At 30.3% G+C, this 19,542-nt stretch overlaps 1 long non-coding RNA gene across 1 annotated transcript; it reads left to right on the top strand.

Moving 5' to 3' along the window:
• Nucleotides 1–5,907: 5,907 nt before the first annotated feature.
• On the top strand, nt 5,908–9,551 carry LOC134695181 (uncharacterized). Its single transcript, XR_010102723.1, has 3 exons — nt 5,908–6,470; nt 7,019–7,091; nt 9,394–9,551. It is a non-coding gene; the product is annotated as an uncharacterized LOC134695181 (long non-coding RNA).
• The last annotated feature ends 9,991 nt before the right edge of the window (nt 9,552–19,542 follow it).

Genomic DNA, 19,542 nt, shown 5'->3' with positions numbered 1-19,542 from the left:
ATACAGAATACCCCATATCTTTTCTTTTTTATACCTATCTGTTTGTTATGTTCCCAGGATTAAGTCAATCATACATTGTTGCAATACCGACATATAAAAAAGAAGATGTGATATTATTGCCAATGAGACAACTATCCACAAAAAGACCCAAAATGACAAAAACATTAACAGCTATAGGTAACCGTACGGTTATGCTTGTACTTTGTCACAGAAAAAAACGAAATAAATTTCTTTCAACTCGAAACAAAAAATACAAATGTACCCTTTAACATTTGAAATGTTAAAGACAAAATTGCTCTTTATCTTAAGTTATTGACGAATATTTGAAATTTAAACCTCTATAAGATGTGATGTACGGCATTTTATTTTATCAATGGAATGATCCATATCTGACAGAGAAGAAATATTCATAATTCTCAGAAAGTTTTCGTAAACATTTTTAGATATCAGTCATCGTTCCAACAACCAAGACAACAGAGACAAACATTGAAACAAATATGAAAATGAAAAGACTTAAGTGTTAGCATGTCCAGAGAGACGGCACCCAATTTACAAAAAAAAATAATTGATGTTTTAAGGAACTGTAGAGAACTCCACAGGTTTTCAACAAGGGTAGAATTCAAAACCTTGAATATGAAAGCCTCGAAATCCATGATACTTTTTTCTGTGCGGTAGTTATATCTACAAAATCCAATCATGTGGTCCGAGAACACAATTAATTCGTAGTGCATTTCTTTTAGAACATAAATGAAAATTAAAAAAATCCCACCTGCGCTTTCTCAATGAAATTTTTACAGTGTGTTGTACTACTTTTGGGACAAATTATATCAAAAATATAGAAAACTTCATCGCCTCTAACTCAAAATATGGACAATTTTGTGTTTAGGGTGTCTTGAAATCTTTTGACAGCTTCCGAAGTGCTAATTTTTAACCTTTTTCAGCTGGACCAAATCACTACTTTCCTGTAAAATTCTGGACCCAAATTTTTTTACAGTGTAGTTTCACCCCCCTACTTACAATTTGAGGCATTAAACATGGAGAAATAAATTTGGAAGGGGTATAAAAATTATTGGCAAGTAACCCACTGTTAACACTAGGGACTATATTCGTGAACAACGAAAATCAAGGGACGACAATTGTGGTCTCGGACCTAATAGGATAGAAAGAGTTGACAAATCTTAAAAAAACTTGGTATGACCAAAGCTTAATAAATTATAACACTGCTTGAAAAGTTTCATAACAATAGGATATATATTATAGACAATATGCTAAATTCTATACTCATCTTTGCGTGTTAAATTTTGACGTTAAAATTGAATAATTTCAACTATCAACATTTTGGGCTTTGAAAATTAAAATATTGCAAAAAAATACTTTTTAAATGCCCTAATATATCATTTATGATGTACTAAAAGCAATAGAGTACTCATTTGATTTATCAGACTTAGCATAATTATTCAAAAGTCAAATTTATATCAGCCTGGGCCTAAAAATTGAGGTTTTTCAATGAAAGGGGGCCTTTAACATGAAGATGTAATATTTTCCAGCAATTTTAAATTTGTGAAGCTTTTTGGTTATAAATAATCCGTACATATGTATTGAATGTACTTTAAAGGGAAAGAAAAGTCACAAATAACATATCATATTATTTTAAAAGGGTCTTAAGCCAAGTAAGACTGGAAAGAAATAAGGGTCAATTTAGGCTGTGCCACATATTTACATTAAAAAATGCATATTGAGGCTATAAGAAATAAAAAAATGTGTCTTTTTTATCATTTCTATACTCATGTGACATGATACAACAAATCTGAGCACAAAAAGGCTCTTGCAATTAACTTTTCTTACAGACAGTATGGTCTGATACAAAGATTTTTGCCTTTTTAATGAAAAAACTTGAATGCAATTTTAGTCTCAACAGGCTTATATCTAAACCACTTGCTATCCTACAGAAGAAAAGAAAGACATTATGTGAGATGGAACAGGTACAATAGACATTGTAAAGTGCTTTTGATACAAATTTAGTGAGGTCTTTATTGTGGACTTCAAATTTTATGTACCAAGAACCCCACTTTTGACTTCATCCAAACAGGGCGTTAGACAAGGGTCATTTATACAACACATTTTTTACATATTGTCTGAGATAATGTTCTTTTCTGTAGATTCTGAGTTCATAAACAAGTTAAAGAACTAGATAAAGGCATAGAAACACAAGTATTGACACATGAAAACCTATCAGATAAAAAGTCAGGATGCCATGTATGCATCATTATTGAAAAAGCCTTAAAATGCCTATTTTGACCATAAAATGCCAAAATTGGTCATTTTTGCAGAAATTCTATAAAATAAAAGTTTAAATCCTTTAGTTTCATGCTATTTGACAAATTGAAACCACCAAATCATTTAGGGAAGTTGCCAAAGTACAGATTCTATATTTACAGACTTCACCTCTTATAATAGGATAGAAAGAGTTGACAAATCTTAAAAAAACTTGGTATGACCAAAGCTTAATAAATTATAACACTGCTTGAAAAGTTTCATAACAATAGGATATATATTATAGACAATATGCTAAATTCTATACTCATCTTTGCGTGTTAAATTTTGACGTTAAAATTGAATAATTTCAACTATCAACATTTTGGGCTTTGAAAATTAAAATATTGCAAAAAAATACTTTTTAAATGCCCTAATATATCATTTATGATGTACTAAAAGCAATAGAGTACTCATTTGATTTATCAGACTTAGCATAATTATTCAAAAGTCAAATTTATATCAGCCTGGGCCTAAAAATTGAGGTTTTTCAATGAAAGGGGGCCTTTAACATGAAGATGTAATATTTTCCAGCAATTTTAAATTTGTGAAGCTTTTTGGTTATAAATAATCCGTACATATGTATTGAATGTACTTTAAAGGGAAAGAAAAGTCACAAATAACATATCAAATTATTTTAAAAGGGTCTTAAGCCAAGTAAGACTGGAAAGAAATAAGGGTCAATTTAGGCTGTGCCACATATTTACATTAAAAAATGCATATTGAGGCTATAAGAAATAAAAAATTGTGTCTTTTTTATCATTTCTATACTCATGTGACATGATACAACAAATCTGAGCACAAAAAGGCTCTTGCAATTAACTTTTCTTACAGACAGTATGGTCTGATACAAAGATTTTTGCCTTTTTAATGAAAAAACTTGAATGCAATTTTAGTCTCAACAGGCTTATATCTAAACCACTTGCTATCCTACAGAAGAAAAGAAAGACATTATGTGAGATGGAACAGGTACAATAGACATTGTAAAGTGCTTTTGATACAAATTTAGTGAGGTCTTTATTGTGGACTTCAAATTTTATGTACCAAGAACCCCACTTTTGACTTCATCCAAACAGGGCGTTAGACAAGGGTCATTTATACAACACATTTTTTACATATTGTCTGAGATAATGTTCTTTTCTGTAGATTCTGAGTTCATAAACAAGTTAAAGAACTAGATAAAGGCATAGAAACACAAGTATTGACACATGAAAACCTATCAGATAAAAAGTCAGGATGCCATGTATGCATCATTATTGAAAAAGCCTTAAAATGCCTATTTTGACCATAAAATGCCAAAATTGGTCATTTTTGCAGAAATTCTATAAAATAAAAGTTTAAATCCTTTAGTTTCATGCTATTTGACAAATTGAAACCACCAAATCATTTAGGGAAGTTGCCAAAGTACAGATTCTATATTTACAGACTTCACCTCTTAGGATAGAAAGAGTTGACAAATCTTAAAAAAACTTGGTATGACCAAAGCTTAATAAATTATAACACTGCTTGAAAAGTTTCATAACAATAGGATATATATTATAGACAATATGCTAAATTCTATACTCATCTTTGCGTGTTAAATTTTGACGTTAAAATTGAATAATTTCAACTATCAACATTTTGGGCTTTGAAAATTAAAATATTGCAAAAAAATACTTTTTAAATGCCCTAATATATCATTTATGATGTACTAAAAGCAATAGAGTACTCATTTGATTTATCAGACTTAGCATAATTATTCAAAAGTCAAATTTATATCAGCCTGGGCCTAAAAATTGAGGTTTTTCAATGAAAGGGGGCCTTTAACATGAAGATGTAATATTTTCCAGCAATTTTAAATTTGTGAAGCTTTTTGGTTATAAATAATCCGTACATATGTATTGAATGTACTTTAAAGGGAAAGAAAAGTCACAAATAACATATCATATTATTTTAAAAGGGTCTTAAGCCAAGTAAGACTGGAAAGAAATAAGGGTCAATTTAGGCTGTGCCACATATTTACATTAAAAAATGCATATTGAGGCTATAAGAAATAAAAAATTGTGTCTTTTTTATCATTTCTATACTCATGTGACATGATACAACAAATCTGAGCACAAAAAGGCTCTTGCAATTAACTTTTCTTACAGACAGTATGGTCTGATACAAAGATTTTTGCCTTTTTAATGAAAAAACTTGAATGCAATTTTAGTCTCAACAGGCTTATATCTAAACCACTTGCTATCCTACAGAAGAAAAGAAAGACATTATGTGAGATGGAACAGGTACAATAGACATTGTAAAGTGCTTTTGATACAAATTTAGTGAGGTCTTTATTGTGGACTTCAAATTTTATGTACCAAGAACCCCACTTTTGACTTCATCCAAACAGGGCGTTAGACAAGGGTCATTTATACAACACATTTTTTACATATTGTCTGAGATAATGTTCTTTTCTGTAGATTCTGAGTTCATAAACAAGTTAAAGAACTAGATAAAGGCATAGAAACACAAGTATTGACACATGAAAACCTATCAGATAAAAAGTCAGGATGCCATGTATGCATCATTATTGAAAAAGCCTTAAAATGCCTATTTTGACCATAAAATGCCAAAATTGGTCATTTTTGCAGAAATTCTATAAAATAAAAGTTTAAATCCTTTAGTTTCATGCTATTTGACAAATTGAAACCACCAAATCATTTAGGGAAGTTGCCAAAGTACAGATTCTATATTTACAGACTTCACCTCTTACTCAGCCCGTCCCTAGGATTTTCATGGCATTCCATCTATGCCATCGATTTTTCATGGAAAAAGGATGGAAACGATGTAAAATTTGATGAAATTCCATGAAATTCATGGCAAAAATTTTCCATGGCAAAAATTTCCATCGTTTTCATATTATGTATAAAAGAAATTCCATGGAAAGGATGAAAATCTATGGCAATCGATGGCAAAGTTTGGACTTTAACTTTTTGGGGGGATGGAAACGATGGCAAACTCGGACTTTGAAATTTTTAGGGAAGGCAAACGATGGAAAAGCAATACTTAGAAATTTTCTGAGATGAAAATGAAGGCAAAATTGGACTTAGAATATTTTGATGATTTGAAACATTAAAAGTTACTGAAACATTATCAATACTACTGTATGAGAATATTAGGAGGATTCCGCTTAAAAAAAGCTGGATCCCCGAGATGGAATCCACCTAAAAATAAAGTTCCTTTAAATTTTTTTTCAAATGAAAAATATATCAATACTGATGAGAGTGTGCATGATAATTATTTGTGTCATAAAGCCAGTATTTGTACCACCCTGAAATCCAACATATATTTGAAGAGTCTTAAAGATTGCATGCATATTAAATTCAATTAAATATAAAATGTGATAGCATTGTTAGGTAATTTATAACTTTATTTTATGTGTTGCTATTTATATACATTTAAACAAATAAAAAGTGACCAGAATATTATATACTTATTTCACTAACAGTAATTAAGACAATAAGTTATTTTTTAATTTTCCAACATGGGAGATGCAGGTTAAATTAATTTATTTTCAAGTACAATTATAATTATTAAGTGTATCTCTTTTTAATTAAGTAATAATCATGATACAGTATGGATAATACACAAATATTATTTCCATGCAGTCTCTTCCTTAACAATTAGTGATAGAAATGTTATGTAGGTTCCCCATCTGGTTTCATTTGCTTCTGTGAAATGGACAGGAAATGATATGTACACATTCATTGACAAGAGTTGGGGCCCAAAGAAGGAGACCATATGGCTTTGTATATTTCTCTTAAATTTCTACAGTCCAAAATATAAAAATAATAGATAAAAATTGGTGAATATTTTTTATTTATTATTATATATATCTAATATTTAAGATTTAGGTAATTAATAGTATAATTAGGGAAACATTTCAAGGAATCAAACAACTCCTCAAACAACCCCAACACTGGTCAGATTCAAAATTTGAACTTGCAGACATTACAAGAAAAGATGTCTTATTTATCTTGACCAAAATATGAATTTTACCATGGATGTAGAGTTGTGGCCTAAAAAGAGCCAAAGTATTCTATTAACATTAAAAAGTGCAGATGTATTATTCTGATGACATATGACTTGGATTTGTGAAGATTGATGTTTTCATATATTTTGGATTAAATCTTCTGGTAAGTACAAATTATGAATAAGTATTTCAACCTTTTTGAATATTATGAAACTGTTATTTCCTTCAAATAAATTGTGACATATATAAGTACCATGTGGGATCAAGAGAATAACTATAAAAGACCATGCAATTTTTGCATAATTACATCATGTACATAATTACTGTGGTATTGTGACAAGACTTATATCTTTAAGACAATTTTATAGAATATTATTCGATAGTAGTTTTGGCAAAATTGGAGATCTGTAGTATGACTGAAATAAATTATATACATGATATATATAGACATCTATTCGGAAAAATCAAAAAGTATTATCTTTTAAAATTAGTACATATGTTCTGAACTATCATGATTATGGATCAAATTTAAGATTTTAAAAATGGCAAGACATACATGTAAATATGTGCCTATGATGTTAAAGTGAAATAAAAGACCAATACTAATCACAGTAAAGAATAACCTATACACTTCATACAGAATATGTTATAATTATTTTGTTTAATTGTAATATTTCTTATATTTTAATTGTAATATGTTTTATATTTCAGAACTGCATGGTGAAACAAAAGACAATTGTTTTGTGATAGGACTGAAGAATGGACACATTCAATCAGACTTGGAGTAAGTAGTTTTATATGAAAGAAATTCTTATGAATGCTTTTTAAGTAATTTTTGCACATATTGGACTTTTAAAACATTTTGGAAAAAAATAAAAAGTTGGAAAACGTACCATCTGTAATATTCATTTTTATATAAACATGATATAGATATTTGAAAATTTGGGGTTACAGCCCACAGGTCTTATTTTATTGAAAAAATCCCCAAAACAGGTCATTATAATTATCTGCCCTTGATTTTACAAGGATTCTTTTCTAAAAATATAATTACTCTTTAAAACATGCTTAACATCTTATTTTTCATAGTTTAATTTTATAATTTCGAGTTTAAGATGTTCTGTTGTATATTGAATGATATGATAAAGATAGTAAATTCAATATAAAAAAGAAGATGTGGTATGATTGCCAATGAGACAACTATCAAACCAAAATGACAGACATTAACAACTATAGTTCACCATACAGCCTTCAACAATGAGAAAAGCCCATCAAGTCAATATGTCAAAACGAAGGAAAAGCCCACCTACTTGTTTTATTTCACTAGTATATATATATATGTTACAGTAAATAGGTGAAATTAGGAATTACATGTAATTACTAAAATTTAGGAATTACAGGTAATCCCCGATGCACTTAGTAAATACAAGTAATTCCTGAACCGGCCCAGTTATTACCAGTAATTACTAATTTTAAAATGAATTTTTACACCTATTTACTGACTGCTAAAACAATGTTGTACATGTATTATGGTCAGGTGATCAACAGTTATGGTAATACTAACTAAAAGATCAGTTAGTACAGTACAGTAAATTTTGAATGGTTGATTTCTATTAAAAAAAATATCTTGAATAAATATGAACTTTCAAATATTTGGTTAAATCCGAGTAACTTTAGTTTTAATCCAAAATGGTTCAAGTTGAGCATTAAAAAGATAATTTTTGACCAATTTCAGCAGACATGGATATCAGAAATGGAAAATTCTCCTAAAGCATTATGTTTAAATTTTTTAAAGAAAACTTATTTATATTTAGACTTACTACCTTATACAGATAAGATAACGTTATGTAGGTTAAGAACTGGAATGAACTGTTATGTGCATTAGCTTCGAGATATAAAAAAAGATATATATATTTTTTTTTGTTAAATCATTAATAAAAATGATATAGTGAAATTATAATTCACTGTTAGCAGCCAATCTGGTTATATTTTGTTAAAACAGCTGAGAAAGAAGGTTGGTGAGTTGTGCACTTGCGAGTAAATATTTGGACCTCATTGAATGCGTATTCATGTGACCTTCAATTCAACCTCTAGCTGGAGATGGGTTATCGATGTATTAAGCTATTAAAGTTGTAAGGGTTTTGCAGAACAAATAGCCTACTTTTGCTGTTAACCGCAGGCTCAACAAAAAATGAGGAAAAAATATTAAAATTTTCCTCTAGATACTAACTTTTGACTATAGTACTGTAAGAAGCTTCTGTCAAAATTGGGTAAAAATTCAGGATGGTTTATAAACCTAATGTTTTAAAAACTTTAACTGCATAGTGTATGAAATGTTAACTGGAAAAAAAACTCTAGTCCATTTATAAGTAATATACAAAAAAAAAGGATTCTTTTTACAAACTTTACTTTTGGATATTAACTTATGATCATAAAAATTTTGCTTCTGTCCATGTTTGGTAGAAATCCAGAATATTTGGAGAAAGTTATTTTAAAGTTTTAAACCACAGTGCATGATGGAGATTTTAGTTTAACCAAATTATGAAAATCAATTTGAGATAGATATCATTGTCTTGCATAAAATTGAGAATGGAAATGGGGAATGTGTCAAAGAGACAACAACCCGACCATAGAAGAAAACAACAACAGAAAGTCACCAACAGGTCTTCAATGTAGCGATATATTTACAGAGTTTCAAAACCTATAAAACAACCATTTTCATGTTTCAATTCACAAACACTAAAGAGTATGCACTTTTGATGTGCCTTATATTCCTACATCCTTAAGTAAGCTCCCTTAAAATCCCTATTCCTTTACTTTCTTATTTGGTATCTTGAATTATGTTTTTAATTTTAAAACAAAAACATCAAGTTAGTAAATAGCTGTAAAAATGACAAAAAAAATCAGTGATTACCAGTAATCACTGAAACAACTAGTAAATACAGGTAATTACTAAATTGGCTAGTAATTACAGGTATTTACTGAAATGTTTAGTAATTACGTGTAATTCCTCATTTCACCTATTTACTGTAACATATATATGATATTTTTCAGAATAGATATTAATATATATGGTAACTTTTTTTTAGGCATCATACGAAAGAAATGGAAAGTTGTCCACTAGGTCATCAACCATCTGCCGAAGCCAAGAAAGGAACACAAGACAAGATAGATGTCAGATAGCAATAATGACCTTTGAACATTTCCAAAATGTTTAACTTTACATTAAAACATAGTCTAATTTTAATATTTTTTATTTTTTTGATCTATTTTGCTAGCAATATATGGCAATGAAACTTTAATGGTGAAGCTTTATTTTGAAAGTAATGAGGTTAATTCAATCTGATGAGAACTCCTGCAGATATTTACTTTCCCAGTGTCCTATTTTGAAAAGGACAAAGGACAAGAATATGTTATTAAACTATACAGAACTATACATGGTTATATTGCAGGTCTGCATGTTCATTTGTGAGTGAATACCAGGGAAATGCCATGGATGCCATACTTTCCATGGCAATCTGTAATTGTTGCCATCATTTTCAATGCAACCTGCCATAAATGCCATACTTTTCATAGAGGCCATGTGAACCTGCCATTGATGCCACACTTTCCATGGAAATCATGGCAATTTGCCATCGATGCCATGATTTCCATCCTTTTATGATTTCATGGCAACGATGGAAATACTGAGTATACAATCCCTGTCACTCTTTTTTTCGATGCCATGGATTTCATGAAATCCATGAAAAAGCTCGTTTCAATACTCCATCCTTTTCATGGCAACAATTTTGCCATGGAAATTCCATGGAATGCCATGAAAATTCTAGGGACGGGAGGATAGAAAGAGTTGACAAATCTTAAAAAAACTTGGTATGACCAAAGCTTAATAAATTATAACACTGCTTGAAAAGTTTCATAACAATAGGATATATATTATAGACAATATGCTAAATTCTATACTCATCTTTGTGTGTTAAATTTTGACGTTAAAATTGAATAATTTCAACTATCAACATTTTGGGCTTTGAAAATTAAAATATTGCAAAAAAATACTTTTTAAATGCCCTAATATATCATTTATGATGTACTAAAAGCAATAGAGTACTCATTTGATTTATCAGACTTAGCATAATTATTCAAAAGTCAAATTTATATCAGCCTGGGCCTAAAAATTGAGGTTTTTCAATGAAAGGGGGCCTTTAACATGAAGATGTAATATTTTCCAGCAATTTTAAATTTGTGAAGCTTTTTGGTTATAAATAATCCGTACATATGTATTGAATGTACTTTAAAGGGAAAGAAAAGTCACAAATAACATATCATATTATTTTAAAAGGGTCTTAAGCCAAGTAAGACTGGAAAGAAATAAGGGTCAATTTAGGCTGTGCCACATATTTACATTAAAAAATGCATATTGAGGCTATAAGAAATAAAAAATTGTGTCTTTTTTATCATTTCTATACTCATGTGACATGATACAACAAATCTGAGCACAAAAAGGCTCTTGCAATTAACTTTTCTTACAGACAGTATGGTCTGATACAAAGATTTTTGCCTTTTTAATGAAAAAACTTGAATGCAATTTTAGTCTCAACAGGCTTATATCTAAACCACTTGCTATCCTACAGAAGAAAAGAAAGACATTATGTGAGATGGAACAGGTACAATAGACATTGTAAAGTGCTTTTGATACAAATTTAGTGAGGTCTTTATTGTGGACTTCAAATTTTATGTACCAAGAACCCCACTTTTGACTTCATCCAAACAGGGCGTTAGACAAGGGTCATTTATACAACACATTTTTTACATATTGTCTGAGATAATGTTCTTTTCTGTAGATTCTGAGTTCATAAACAAGTTAAAGAACTAGATAAAGGCATAGAAACACAAGTATTGACACATGAAAACCTATCAGATAAAAAGTCAGGATGCCATGTATGCATCATTATTGAAAAAGCCTTAAAATGCCTATTTTGACCATAAAATGCCAAAATTGGTCATTTTTGCAGAAATTCTATAAAATAAAAGTTTAAATCCTTTAGTTTCATGCTATTTGACAAATTGAAACCACCAAATCATTTAGGGAAGTTGCCAAAGTACAGATTCTATATTTACAGACTTCACCTCTTAGGATAGAAAGAGTTGACAAATCTTAAAAAAACTTGGTATGACCAAAGCTTAATAAATTATAACACTGCTTGAAAAGTTTCATAACAATAGGATATATATTATAGACAATATGCTAAATTCTATACTCATCTTTGTGTGTTAAATTTTGACGTTAAAATTGAATAATTTCAACTATCAACATTTTGGGCTTTGAAAATTAAAATATTGCAAAAAAATACTTTTTAAATGCCCTAATATATCATTTATGATGTACTAAAAGCAATAGAGTACTCATTTGATTTATCAGACTTAGCATAATTATTCAAAAGTCAAATTTATATCAGCCTGGGCCTAAAAATTGAGGTTTTTCAATGAAAGGGGGCCTTTAACATGAAGATGTAATATTTTCCAGCAATTTTAAATTTGTGAAGCTTTTTGGTTATAAATAATCCGTACATATGTATTGAATGTACTTTAAAGGGAAAGAAAAGTCACAAATAACATATCATATTATTTTAAAAGGGTCTTAAGCCAAGTAAGACTGGAAAGAAATAAGGGTCAATTTAGGCTGTGCCACATATTTACATTAAAAAATGCATATTGAGGCTATAAGAAATAAAAAATTGTGTCTTTTTTATCATTTCTATACTCATGTGACATGATACAACAAATCTGAGCACAAAAAGGCTGTTGCAATTAACTTTTCTTACAGACAGTATGGTCTGATACAAAGATTTTTGCCTTTTTAATGAAAAAACTTGAATGCAATTTTAGTCTCAACAGGCTTATATCTAAACCACTTGCTATCCTACAGAAGAAAAGAAAGACATTATGTGAGATGGAACAGGTACAATAGACATTGTAAAGTGCTTTTGATACAAATTTAGTGAGGTCTTTATTGTGGACTTCAAATTTTATGTACCAAGAACCCCACTTTTGACTTCATCCAAACAGGGCGTTAGACAAGGGTCATTTATACAACACATTTTTTACATATTGTCTGAGATAATGTTCTTTTCTGTAGATTCTGAGTTCATAAACAAGTTAAAGAACTAGATAAAGGCATAGAAACACAAGTATTGACACATGAAAACCTATCAGATAAAAAGTCAGGATGCCATGTATGCATCATTATTGAAAAAGCCTTAAAATGCCTATTTTGACCATAAAATGCCAAAATTGGTCATTTTTGCAGAAATTCTATAAAATAAAAGTTTAAATCCTTTAGTTTCATGCTATTTGACAAATTGAAACCACCAAATCATTTAGGGAAGTTGCCAAAGTACAGATTCTATATTTACAGACTTCACCTCTTAGGTCCGAGAACACAATTAATTCGTAGTGCATTTCTTTTAGAACATAAATGAAAATTAAAAAAATCCCACCTGCGCTTTCTCAATGAAATTTTTACAGTGTGTTGTACTACTTTTGGGACAAATTATATCAAAAATATAAATCAATTGCTTTAAAAAAGCAATTGTAGGGGGTCTTTCCCCCTGTAAAGTTAATTGAATTGGGGGTGGAGGGGGGTGTTTGTTTGTTTGTTTGTTTGTTTGTTTGTTTGTTTGTTTCTGTATGGGGTCTATATTATTGTTACCGGAGAAGTTTCATGTTTAGTTTGGAAAGTTTTTCTTTTATTTTAGGTACAGCGCGCGCGCCACATCACGTGACACGGGTTTATAATAACGAAAAGATAGTCTTTTTATTTCTTTTTAGGTGGGGACTTTGAACAGACAACATGTATAGAGACGGAATAAACACAATGTAATTTCTTTTGTCATTTTAGGAAATTGACATTTTGATGACAGTTCACAAGCAGTGCATGTTTTGGATTTAATTGATCCGGTGTAACTTTAAAACACATTTATTGATTATTTTCTGATAATGTACATTTTTCAGCACCTGTTTGTAACACAGATTAGTATTTCAAACTCGGAGCGGACATTTTATTGTAGGTTTTTACTGAGATTTACGGACCTAGCAAGCTATTTTTACGGCATTGCCCTTTCTTTTCTCTAGGAAAAGCTTTGAGAGATATCTGCACCAAGTTTTTTTATAAACGTTTAGTACATGTATGCCCTGCTGACTGCAAATTTTGAGGTCGATTGTACTTGTAGTTTCAGAGAACATGTGGATTTTTTTTCAGAAGTGACGTAAGAACAATATTAAATTTCAATTTTTCTTGAATAATTGAGAGTTTGTTCCTTCAATAAACTGTCATGATTAAACAGTCATACAGATTGATTGATTGATTGATTGATTGATTGATAAGTTGGTTAGTTGGTTGGTTGGTTGGTTGGTTAAACACGTTGGATAGGGTCAATTGAAACACGGAAAAAGAAACAAAGAAGATCTTGGACCCTATATTAAACACATGAGACGGAAACATGATTGATTGATCATGATCATGATTGATTGATTGATTGATTGATTGATTGATTGATTGATTGATTGATTGGTTGGTTGGTTGGTTGGTTGGTTGGTTGCAATTCAAACACACATAAAACTGTTTAAATAGTGCCAAAACCACATAATTTGATGACCTTGACCTTTGACCTTGTAACCTTCGTCAAGGTCATTGCTCCACAAGGTCATTGCAAAAGACCCTATGGGTCAAGGACCTTTTGTTTAAGAGTTTTGCCTAGAAATGGCCCTTTAAAAACCATCGATGGGAGTTATGTCCCTTACATGATGGTAAAATCAATATAGTCATAATGTAAAAAAAGTTGCCCCTTGAAGTACCAAGCATTTTTCACTGCTTAATTTTTTTGTATCTATAACCGTTCAAGAGTTATAGGGAAATCAAAGACATATGAAAATCTAAAATATGACCTTGACCTTTGACCTTGACCTAATTTTCTAAGTTAGGAATCAGGGGACTCAAATAAAAACATTCCAGGGTTATACGGTTAACGGTTTATGAGTTAAAAAAACATACCGACAAATTTATTCCGAAAAGATAGATAACTCCTATAAAATTTCTTCGAATCGCTTCGATCCAAATACGCCAAAAATTACTGAGGATATAACGAACAATTTTGTAAAATAAATTTGTCATAATCTTTAACGGTTGCGAAGGAGATGCCATAACAAGGAAAACAGTGTTTGGGGAGATAACTCCTACAAAGAAAAGTATTCGTTTACGCAGGGTAAATTTCAAAAGCGCATAAACTGTTCGATATCATATACAAAATATCTATGCGACATATTGCGAAACAAATGTTTATCGCAAGAACAAAATTAGGCGGAAGAAAAAAAAAATAATCAGAACAAATACAATAGGCTTTCCACAGAAAAGTGGAAAGACCTAAATATAGAAAACTTCATCGCCTCTAACTCAAAATATGGACAATTTTGTGTTTAGGGTGTCTTGAAATCTTTTGACAGCTTCCGAAGTGCTAATTTTTAACCTTTTTCAGCTGGACCAAATCACTACTTTCCTGTAAAATTCTGGACCCAAATTTTTTTACAGTGTAGTTTCACCCCCCCTACTTACAATTTGAGGCATTAAACATGGAGAAATAAATTTGGAAGGGGTATAAAAATTATTGGCAAGTAACCCACTGTTAACACTAGGGACTATATTCGTGAACAACGAAAATCAAGGGACGACAATTGTGGTCTCGGACCTAATAGGATAGAAAGAGTTGACAAATCTTAAAAAAACTTGGTATGACCAAAGCTTAATAAATTATAACACTGCTTGAAAAGTTTCATAACAATAGGATATATATTATAGACAATATGCTAAATTCTATACTCATCTTTGCGTGTTAAATTTTGACGTTAAAATTGAATAATTTCAACTATCAACATTTTGGGCTTTGAAAATTAAAATATTGCAAAAAAATACTTTTTAAATGCCCTAATATATCATTTATGATGTACTAAAAGCAATAGAGTACTCATTTGATTTATCAGACTTAGCATAATTATTCAAAAGTCAAATTTATATCAGCCTGGGCCTAAAAATTGAGGTTTTTCAATGAAAGGGGGCCTTTAACATGAAGATGTAATATTTTCCAGCAATTTTAAATTTGTGAAGCTTTTTGGTTATAAATAATCCGTACATATGTATTGAATGTACTTTAAAGGGAAAGAAAAGTCACAAATAACATATCATATTATTTTAAAAGGGTCTTAAGCCAAGTAAGACTGGAAAGAAATAAGGGTCAATTTAGGCTGTGCCACATATTTACATTAAAAAATGCATATTGAGGCTATAAGAAATAAAAAATTGTGTCTTTTTTATCATTTCTATACTCATGTGACATGATACAACAAATCTGAGCACAAAAAGGCTCTTGCAATTAACTTTTCTTACAGACAGTATGGTCTGATACAAAGATTTTTGCCTTTTTAATGAAAAAACTTGAATGCAATTTTAGTCTCAACAGGCTTATATCTAAACCACTTGCTATCCTACAGAAGAAAAGAAAGACATTATGTGAGATGGAACAGGTACAATAGACATTGTAAAGTGCTTTTGATACAAATTTAGTGAGGTCTTTATTGTGGACTTCAAATTTTATGTACCAAGAACCCCACTTTTGACTTCATCCAAACAGGGCGTTAGACAAGGGTCATTTATACAACACATTTTTTACATATTGTCTGAGATAATGTTCTTTTCTGTAGATTCTGAGTTCATAAACAAGTTAAAGAACTAGATAAAGGCATAGAAACACAAGTATTGACACATGAAAACCTATCAGATAAAAAGTCAGGATGCCATGTATGCATCATTATTGAAAAAGCCTTAAAATGCCTATTTTGACCATAAAATGCCAAAATTGGTCATTTTTGCAGAAATTCTATAAAATAAAAGTTTAAATCCTTTAGTTTCATGCTATTTGACAAATTGAAACCACCAAATCATTTAGGGAAGTTGCCAAAGTACAGATTCTATATTTACAGACTTCACCTCTTAGGTCCGAGAACACAATTAATTCGTAGTGCAATTCTTTTAGAACATAAATGAAAATTAAGAAAATCCCACCTGCGCTTTCTCAATGAAATTTTTACAGTGTGTTGTACTACTTTTGGGACAAATTATATCAAAAATATAGAAAACTTCATCGCCTCTAACTCAAAATATGGACAATTTTGTGTTTAGGGTGTCTTGAAATCTTTTGACAGCTTCCGAAGTGCTAATTTTTAACCTTTTTCAGCTGGACCAAATCACTACTTTCCTGTAAAATTCTGGACCCAAATTTTTTTACAGTGTAGTTTCACCCCCCCTACTTACAATTTGAGGCATTAAACATGGAGAAATAAATTTGGAAGGGGTATAAAAATTATTGGCAAGTAACCCACTGTTAACACTAGGGACTATATTCGTGAACAACGAAAATCAAGGGACGACAATTGTGGTCTCGGACCTAATAGGATAGAAAGAGTTGACAAATCTTAAAAAAACTTGGTATGACCAAAGCTTAATAAATTATAACACTGCTTGAAAAGTTTCATAACAATAGGATATATATTATAGACAATATGCTAAATTCTATACTCATCTTTGCGTGTTAAATTTTGACGTTAAAATTGAATAATTTCAACTATCAACATTTTGGGCTTTGAAAATTAAAATATTGCAAAAAAATACTTTTTAAATGCCCTAATATATCATTTATGATGTACTAAAAGCAATAGAGTACTCATTTGATTTATCAGACTTAGCATAATTATTCAAAAGTCAAATTTATATCAGCCTGGGCCTAAAAATTGAGGTTTTTCAATGAAAGGGGGCCTTTAACATGAAGATGTAATATTTTCCAGCAATTTTAAATTTGTGAAGCTTTTTGGTTATAAATAATCCGTACATATGTATTGAATGTACTTTAAAGGGAAAGAAAAGTCACAAATAACATATCATATTATTTTAAAAGGGTCTTAAGCCAAGTAAGACTGGAAAGAAATAAGGGTCAATTTAGGCTGTGCCACATATTTACATTAAAAAATGCATATTGAGGCTATAAGAAATAAAAAATTGTGTCTTTTTTATCATTTCTATACTCATGTGACATGATACAACAAATCTGAGCACAAAAAGGCTCTTGCAATTAACTTTTCTTACAGACAGTATGGTCTGATACAAAGATTTTTGCCTTTTTAATGAAAAAACTTGAATGCAATTTTAGTCTCAACAGGCTTATATCTAAACCACTTGCTATCCTACAGAAGAAAAGAAAGACATTATGTGAGATGGAACAGGTACAATAGACATTGTAAAGTGCTTTTGATACAAATTTAGTGAGGTCTTTATTGTGGACTTCAAATTTTATGTACCAAGAACCCCACTTTTGACTTCATCCAAACAGGGCGTTAGACAAGGGTCATTTATACAACACATTTTTTACATATTGTCTGAGATAATGTTCTTTTCTGTAGATTCTGAGTTCATAAACAAGTTAAAGAACTAGATAAAGGCATAGAAACACAAGTATTGACACATGAAAACCTATCAGATAAAAAGTCAGGATGCCATGTATGCATCATTATTGAAAAAGCCTTAAAATGCCTATTTTGACCATAAAATGCCAAAATTGGTCATTTTTGCAGAAATTCTATAAAATAAAAGTTTAAATCCTTTAGTTTCATGCTATTTGACAAATTGAAACCACCAAATCATTTAGGGAAGTTGCCAAAGTACAGATTCTATATTTACAGACTTCACCTCTTAGGTCCGAGAACACAATTAATTCGTAGTGCAATTCTTTTAGAACATAAATGAAAATTAAGAAAATCCCACCTGCGCTTTCTCAATGAAATTTTTACAGTGTGTTGTACTACTTTTGGGACAAATTATATCAAAAATATAGAAAACTTCATCGCCTCTAACTCAAAATATGGACAATTTTGTGTTTAGGGTGTCTTGAAATCTTTTGACAGCTTCCGAAGTGCTAATTTTTAACCTTTTTCAGCTGGACCAAATCACTACTTTCCTGTAAAATTCTGGACCCAAATTTTTTTACAGTGTAGTTTCACCCCCCCTACTTACAATTTGAGGCATTAAACATGGAGAAATAAATTTGGAAGGGGTATAAAAATTATTGGCAAGTAACCCACTGTTAACACTAGGGACTATATTCGTGAACAACGAAAATCAAGGGACGACAATTGTGGTCTCGGACCTAATAGGATAGAAAGAGTTGACAAATCTTAAAAAAACTTGGTATGACCAAAGCTTAATAAATTATAACACTGCTTGAAAAGTTTCATAACAATAGGATATATATTATAGACAATATGCTAAATTCTATACTCATCTTTGCGTGTTAAATTTTGACGTTAAAATTGAATAATTTCAACTATCAACATTTTGGGCTTTGAAAATTAAAATATTGCAAAAAAATACTTTTTAAATGCCCTAATATATCATTTATGATGTACTAAAAGCAATAGAGTACTCATTTGATTTATCAGACTTAGCATAATTATTCAAAAGTCAAATTTATATCAGCCTGGGCCTAAAAATTGAGGTTTTTCAATGAAAGGGGGCCTTTAACATGAAGATGTAATATTTTCCAGCAATTTTAAATTTGTGAAGCTTTTTGGTTATAAATAATCCGTACATATGTATTGAATGTACTTTAAAGGGAAAGAAAAGTCACAAATAACATATCATATTATTTTAAAAGGGTCTTAAGCCAAGTAAGACTGGAAAGAAATAAGGGTCAATTTAGGCTGTGCCACATATTTACATTAAAAAATGCATATTGAGGCTATAAGAAATAAAAAATTGTGTCTTTTTTATCATTTCTATACTCATGTGACATGATACAACAAATCTGAGCACAAAAAGGCTCTTGCAATTAACTTTTCTTACAGACAGTATGGTCTGATACAAAGATTTTTGCCTTTTTAATGAAAAAACTTGAATGCAATTTTAGTCTCAACAGGCTTATATCTAAACCACTTGCTATCCTACAGAAGAAAAGAAAGACATTATGTGAGATGGAACAGGTACAATAGACATTGTAAAGTGCTTTTGATACAAATTTAGTGAGGTCTTTATTGTGGACTTCAAATTTTATGTACCAAGAACCCCACTTTTGACTTCATCCAAACAGGGCGTTAGACAAGGGTCATTTATACAACACATTTTTTACATATTGTCTGAGATAATG

The sequence above is a fragment of the Mytilus trossulus genome, chromosome 13 (assembly GCF_036588685.1).
Source record: "Mytilus trossulus isolate FHL-02 chromosome 13, PNRI_Mtr1.1.1.hap1, whole genome shotgun sequence".
NCBI classification, from domain to species: domain Eukaryota; kingdom Metazoa; phylum Mollusca; class Bivalvia; order Mytilida; family Mytilidae; genus Mytilus; species Mytilus trossulus.
This window is presented reverse-complemented; position numbering and strand designations above follow the sequence as displayed.